Source organism: Arachis ipaensis, chromosome B10 (genome assembly GCF_000816755.2).
Source record: "Arachis ipaensis cultivar K30076 chromosome B10, Araip1.1, whole genome shotgun sequence".
Classification (NCBI taxonomy): Eukaryota; Viridiplantae; Streptophyta; class Magnoliopsida; order Fabales; family Fabaceae; genus Arachis; species Arachis ipaensis.
Window position 1 is genome coordinate 35,973,826 of NC_029794.2, and position 5,496 is coordinate 35,979,321.

Below are 5,496 nucleotides of genomic sequence, written 5' to 3' on the forward strand. Positions count from 1 at the left end.
TTCTACTATGAGTTTGTGTATTTTTATGCAATTTCAGGTATATTCTGGCTGAAATTGAGGAGCTGGAGCAAAAGTCTGATTCAGAGATAGAGAAAGCACTGCAGATACTGTCCGGATCTGACCTCTTTGCACTCAAAAGAGCGTTTCTGGAGCTACAAAAGTTCAAATGGAGAGTTCTTAATAGATATGGAAAGCTGACTTTCAGAGATTTTCAGCAATATATAATAGTTTATACTTTATGTAACGACCCAACTTCTAGAACATCATGATCGTACCGAAAGTAAGGCGTTACTAACCTGTTTTCCTTTATTAACTATTTACTATTGAGCCTTTGGTTCGATATCGCGATTCAGTTTTGTAGAAAATTCTAGAAAAATTTTGTTTTTGTTTATCAAAATCATATATCAAACATTTCAAGTAATAATAATCACATAATTATTAATATTAATATCTGTCATACAAAGGATTTCAAATAAAACTCAGATACAAATCCTATCCCTCTGTATAAAATAAAAATCTTAAGCAATAAGGGCGAGGGAACTCTATGAAAGCAAATTAACTCATACACTTAACTCGTAAATAAGTTCTAGAATCGCCCGCAGCTTCAAACTGAGTCTTCAAACCTGTGTCACTGAAAGGGTGGAAGATTTTGGGGTGAGAACAAACCACACGTTCTCAGTAGGGAATGGGAATGCCGTAAAAGTAATGAAATAGAATGAAAATAATTAACATACTCAAGGAAACTATATTTTTATCAAACTCTTATGAAAATACTATTCTTGGTTTTACTTTAACTAATTAGTTACCTCTTCCAAAGAAAATCTCTAAGCTCAAAACAAATTCCAAAATATAAAACTGGTCACATTAAGCATTTCTCAACCACACAATTAATTTTCAATCACAACGTCAAATCTTACTCATCATCATACATTCACCATCTAATAGCACTAACAAAAGATTCAATTCAACACACAAACAAGTCACAGCAAGGCAAACAGCATAATCACAGGGAAGTACAATGAGCAAACCCAATCAAATGCAAATGCGCAAACAAGGATGATGCATGTCTAGTCCTAGTGTAGGTAATGAGCTCATTTGTCGGTTTCTACTCGCTCCTGACGTAACCCGAAGCAGCTGAAACGGGCATGGTTTTCCAGTCAGCATAGGTACAGTTCTCACTAACTGACGTATACGTCATATCCTCTGTAAGCAGACTCTGCCTTATAGGTGGCGGCATTCCAGCCGTGTATGAAATCATATTCTCTGTAAGCAATCCTTGCCTTACAGGTGCGGCATTCTTGCCGTGTATGAATTAATATCCTCTGCAAGTGATCCCAGGTTATCAGTTGCAGGTACAGCTCTCAATAGCTGTGTAACACTGGAAAATGTTCTGTGGTCGTACCACTATCTATCTGACTGCCTTCACGCAGCAGATCATCACACAAATATCTCAGGAGTTGCCATAACGCAACAAATGAATAAACACATCTCTTGGGTTGCCTCAAGCAACAAATAAATATCTCTTGGGTTGCCTCAAGCAACAAATGACCTTTCAACAGGTCCTCTGCTTTTTATTCTCCTTTATAATCATAAATACGCAAGCGGGACAAAACCCACGTCCTTGCCAACAATTTCATAAACTGAATACCTTTCCTCAAAAGAATCAATGTAATTATCATCATAAGTTAACATTCTCATTATCCATCTCCAGTTACATATTCTTATACAATATCTCTCTTTTTCTTTGTTCAATCATGTTGTACAAACTTTACGACTTCCACTTTTGCAACCTCTTAACTCGAACCAATTTTTAAACTATTTTCTAGTTTAATTTTCTTTCAAAAGACTCAAGAAAATTATTTATTTTAAATTCGCTAAATACTTTTCAAAACATTACCCTCTTACTAAAAGTAACCAAATAAAACTCTTTTTCAAGTTTACTAACTTTCCAAAGACTCAAAAACCATCTCTCCTTATCATTTATATTCAAATATTATATAATCATTAAACTTTAAAAAAAAAATCCTTTATTTCAAACCCCAGGCATAACTCTCTTCATATTGAATAAATCTCAAAACATAACTTCTTTTATAAATAATTCAAACTTAAAACATAAACCTTTCCTTGGTAATTCAATTTCAAAATAATATAATTCTTTTCTTACCTAAATAAAATTGTTTTCAAAATAAATTCAGCCAATACATAATACTTTAATCAATAGATAAAACTTAAATAACATAACTTTCCAAATCCAAACCTTCTAAAATAACTTTTTCAAGTAAAACCTCAGATTTTACAAAATTCCGGCGGCACCTCCCCTAAAACTCGGACTTAGCCACCCTTACGGGTTCCCTCTTTCTCAACAAATCACCAGCCCTTTTCTCAATCGATTAGATATTCGCATTTCATAATAATTAGCAAATCAATCATACTCCACAATTTCTGCTAATCCATCAATCCAATCTCACCATTTCATATTTACTTTTCACTTATCATAAAATCCTTTTAAAATTAAACATAATCAACTAGTAATCCCAAAAAATCAGCCTTTCATAATTTTTAATTAATGCCATTTACTCTTTAGCAAAGTTACTATTTTGTTTTAAAAAGTCAGACTTGAAGAGAATGATTTGGTAATCAAACTTCAATCTTTTAACAGTTCTCAATCTTAATTCTAATTAATCATGACTCAACTTTAACAATCATCAAAGCCACTTCCAATTAGTCACAAGTTAATTTCACAGCCATTCCGATACACCAGGTAACTAAAAATAACAAGAAGCACTTACTCTCAATAACCAGAATATAGCCACACAATTCAACTAATTCAGTATAATCACATAGAATCAGAACTTTTTAACAATTCCATCAAAATTAGAGAAAACAATATCAATTACAACTTCAAACACTCACAACAAAGCCCAAAGACATTCACAGCCATAACCTGAATTCAATAATCCAAATTTCACAACCTCAAACCAAGCTTATTTCTATCAATTAGTCTCTTATAACAGAAAAACCAATTATATTCACCGCAGCAATCCAAACTAAATTCATCAATTATCCATTCAACAGCTGTTCAACAATTAACTCGGCATATTTCAGTTTAATAAGTTACACTAAATTAATCATTATTCACAACAGCATCTAAGTTCAATCACAGCTCAGAATATTCACAACGACTAACTAATTTCAAATGCATTTCAAGTCATTCATGTTAATTAAGAAATTCTTAACCATTGTTAACCATTTGCACTTATCCAATAACTTTGTAGGCATTCTAAATTAAAAACGTTAAATCCCCTACCTCAAAGTCGAAACTCACAAAAATCACTAAACGCAGCTGCTCCATTAGCAGTTTCCAGCACCTATTTCCATGGCAGCAACAATGACAAGGTTAAACGCCTCCTCTCCTCTCCGATCTGGGATTCCAAAAGTAGCAGCCATTTTCAAACAGAGCCAGCAGCAACATGAGGTGGTCACGGCAGCAATCAGAAACGGTGAATTCAAATAGGATAACGGTAAAAATTCTGGAAACTCCATGCTAACTCAAATTGAAGAAAGAGCCAGAATGCCTTACCTCAATTAGACAATAATAACAGAACGAGGAAACGGCAGCAGCAGGAACGGCAGCCCAGGGGTGACGGCGACGCGGCTCCACCACCAGTGACCAAGAAGCACGGCAGAGGCGTTTACCCCACTCAACGGCGTTCTCTCTCTCAACTGGCCTTCCTCTACCCATGAGCTCCTCTCTCGGCGGACCAGAGAAGCACAAACGGAGCTCCATCGTGACTCTCTGCTTTGGACGGTGATGCACAGCAGTGAGACCCGGCGGCAGCGCTATGGCTCAGCAACGGTGGCGCGAATGGCAACGCGAACAGCTCGCCTTCCACCTCGCGCCACTCCACCTCTGTCTGCCTCAACGACGACGGCAGGCGAGCTCCAGGGCAACGGTGGTGACGGCGGGACAAGACGCGACGACAGCTTCTCCTTGACGGTGGCGAGCTCGCAGCAACGACGACCATGGAGACGCGGCGGGACGAGGTTGAACGGCGACGCTGCAGCTCACGAGGATGACGACGATGGTGACGATGGTGGCACGGGATCCTTGCGGGCAGCAGTAGAGTAGCAGCTCTTCCCTCTCTCTTTCCTCTCTGTTTCCGTTTCTACGTTAGGTTTAGGAAGAAAGGGGGTATGGTGCGGCTGAAGGGAGAGGAAAAGGTAGGTTAGGGTTTTTGATTAGGAACTTAGGGTTTTCAATTTGGGAAATTAGGGTTTCTGAGTTTGATTTGGGAATTTGGGGTTAGAAATTAGGATTTTATATAATAATATGGATAGATATGAATAGATATTTTGATAAAATTGAAGTGTAGGATAATTTTAAAATCAAATGTACTCTATTAAAAATATTTAGAAAAATTATTTATCAACATATTGCTAAGTTCAATCAATTATTTCTAATTTAAATTATAAAATAAACAAGTTAATTATATTTTGTAAAGTACAATTTAAATTCAAATATCAATTTTCTAGATTAAATCATACAAATCTCTATTATTTTTTTATCTCTGAAACTTTAATTTCAATTTATAAAATAATTAATTATAATAAAAATTGTACATAAATATTAATTGACTTAAACTTAAAGTATTTATAAATATCAATCTAATCATTTCTAATAAAATAATTTCTAGGAGTTCAAATTAATAACATAATTCATTCAAAATAAAATTTATTTAAATTAAATTATACAATTCTTCTTATTTTTCAATTATCAAAATTATAATTTCAATTATACCAAATATCTAATAAAGTTTATATAAAAATTCTAATTAATTTAAACTCCAATTATCATGAAACTCTATTTAATTATCATTAGTAAAATAATTTTCTTAAAATAAATCACAAATAACTAATTATTTGATTTTCAAAAACTAGGGTTGTTACACTTTACATCATAATAGAAGGCCCAAAACTGGCGTCCAACGCCAGCCTCCTGCTCCATTCCAAGCGTCCAGCGCCCAAAGGAGGAGACCATCGTCCAAACACCCAAAGAGGACCCACTAGCCAGCTTTCAACACCCTAGAGGCCTCCTAGCATGTGGTTCTCATCAAAGCTCAGCCCAAAAACTCACCAAGTGGGTCCCAGAAGTGGATTTTAGAACTAAAAAGACTGTTTTACCCTTACTAGTCTTTAGTTTAGTATTTAAAGTAGAAGATCACTCTTTGTTGAGGATCTTTAGACACCATCAGCCATATTTTCATTTTACACATTGTATTTTTTATCAGTATGAGTTTCTAAACCTCCTAGGTTGAGGGGGTTTGGGATCCCCCCCCACTTTCTCCTCTCCAATCCTGGGTCTTTTTCCTTCAGAATCCCCTTGGAATTGTGCCTCCCAGCCTTCAGAAATCGCCAGCCACGATTTCATTAATGAAGTCACGTGCTGAGCATCATGCGTGCGCGTTGATTGAATTCTACGATCCACGCGTACGCGTC

General features: G+C 35.8%; 1 long non-coding RNA gene across 1 annotated transcript; it reads right to left on the reverse strand.

The window, feature by feature from the left end:
• LOC110268007 lies at positions 584 to 4,235 on the reverse strand. Its single transcript, XR_002356010.1, has 3 exons — positions 3,581 to 4,235; positions 3,308 to 3,422; positions 584 to 631 (listed from the first exon to the last, which is right to left on the reverse strand). It is a non-coding gene; the product is annotated as an uncharacterized LOC110268007 (long non-coding RNA).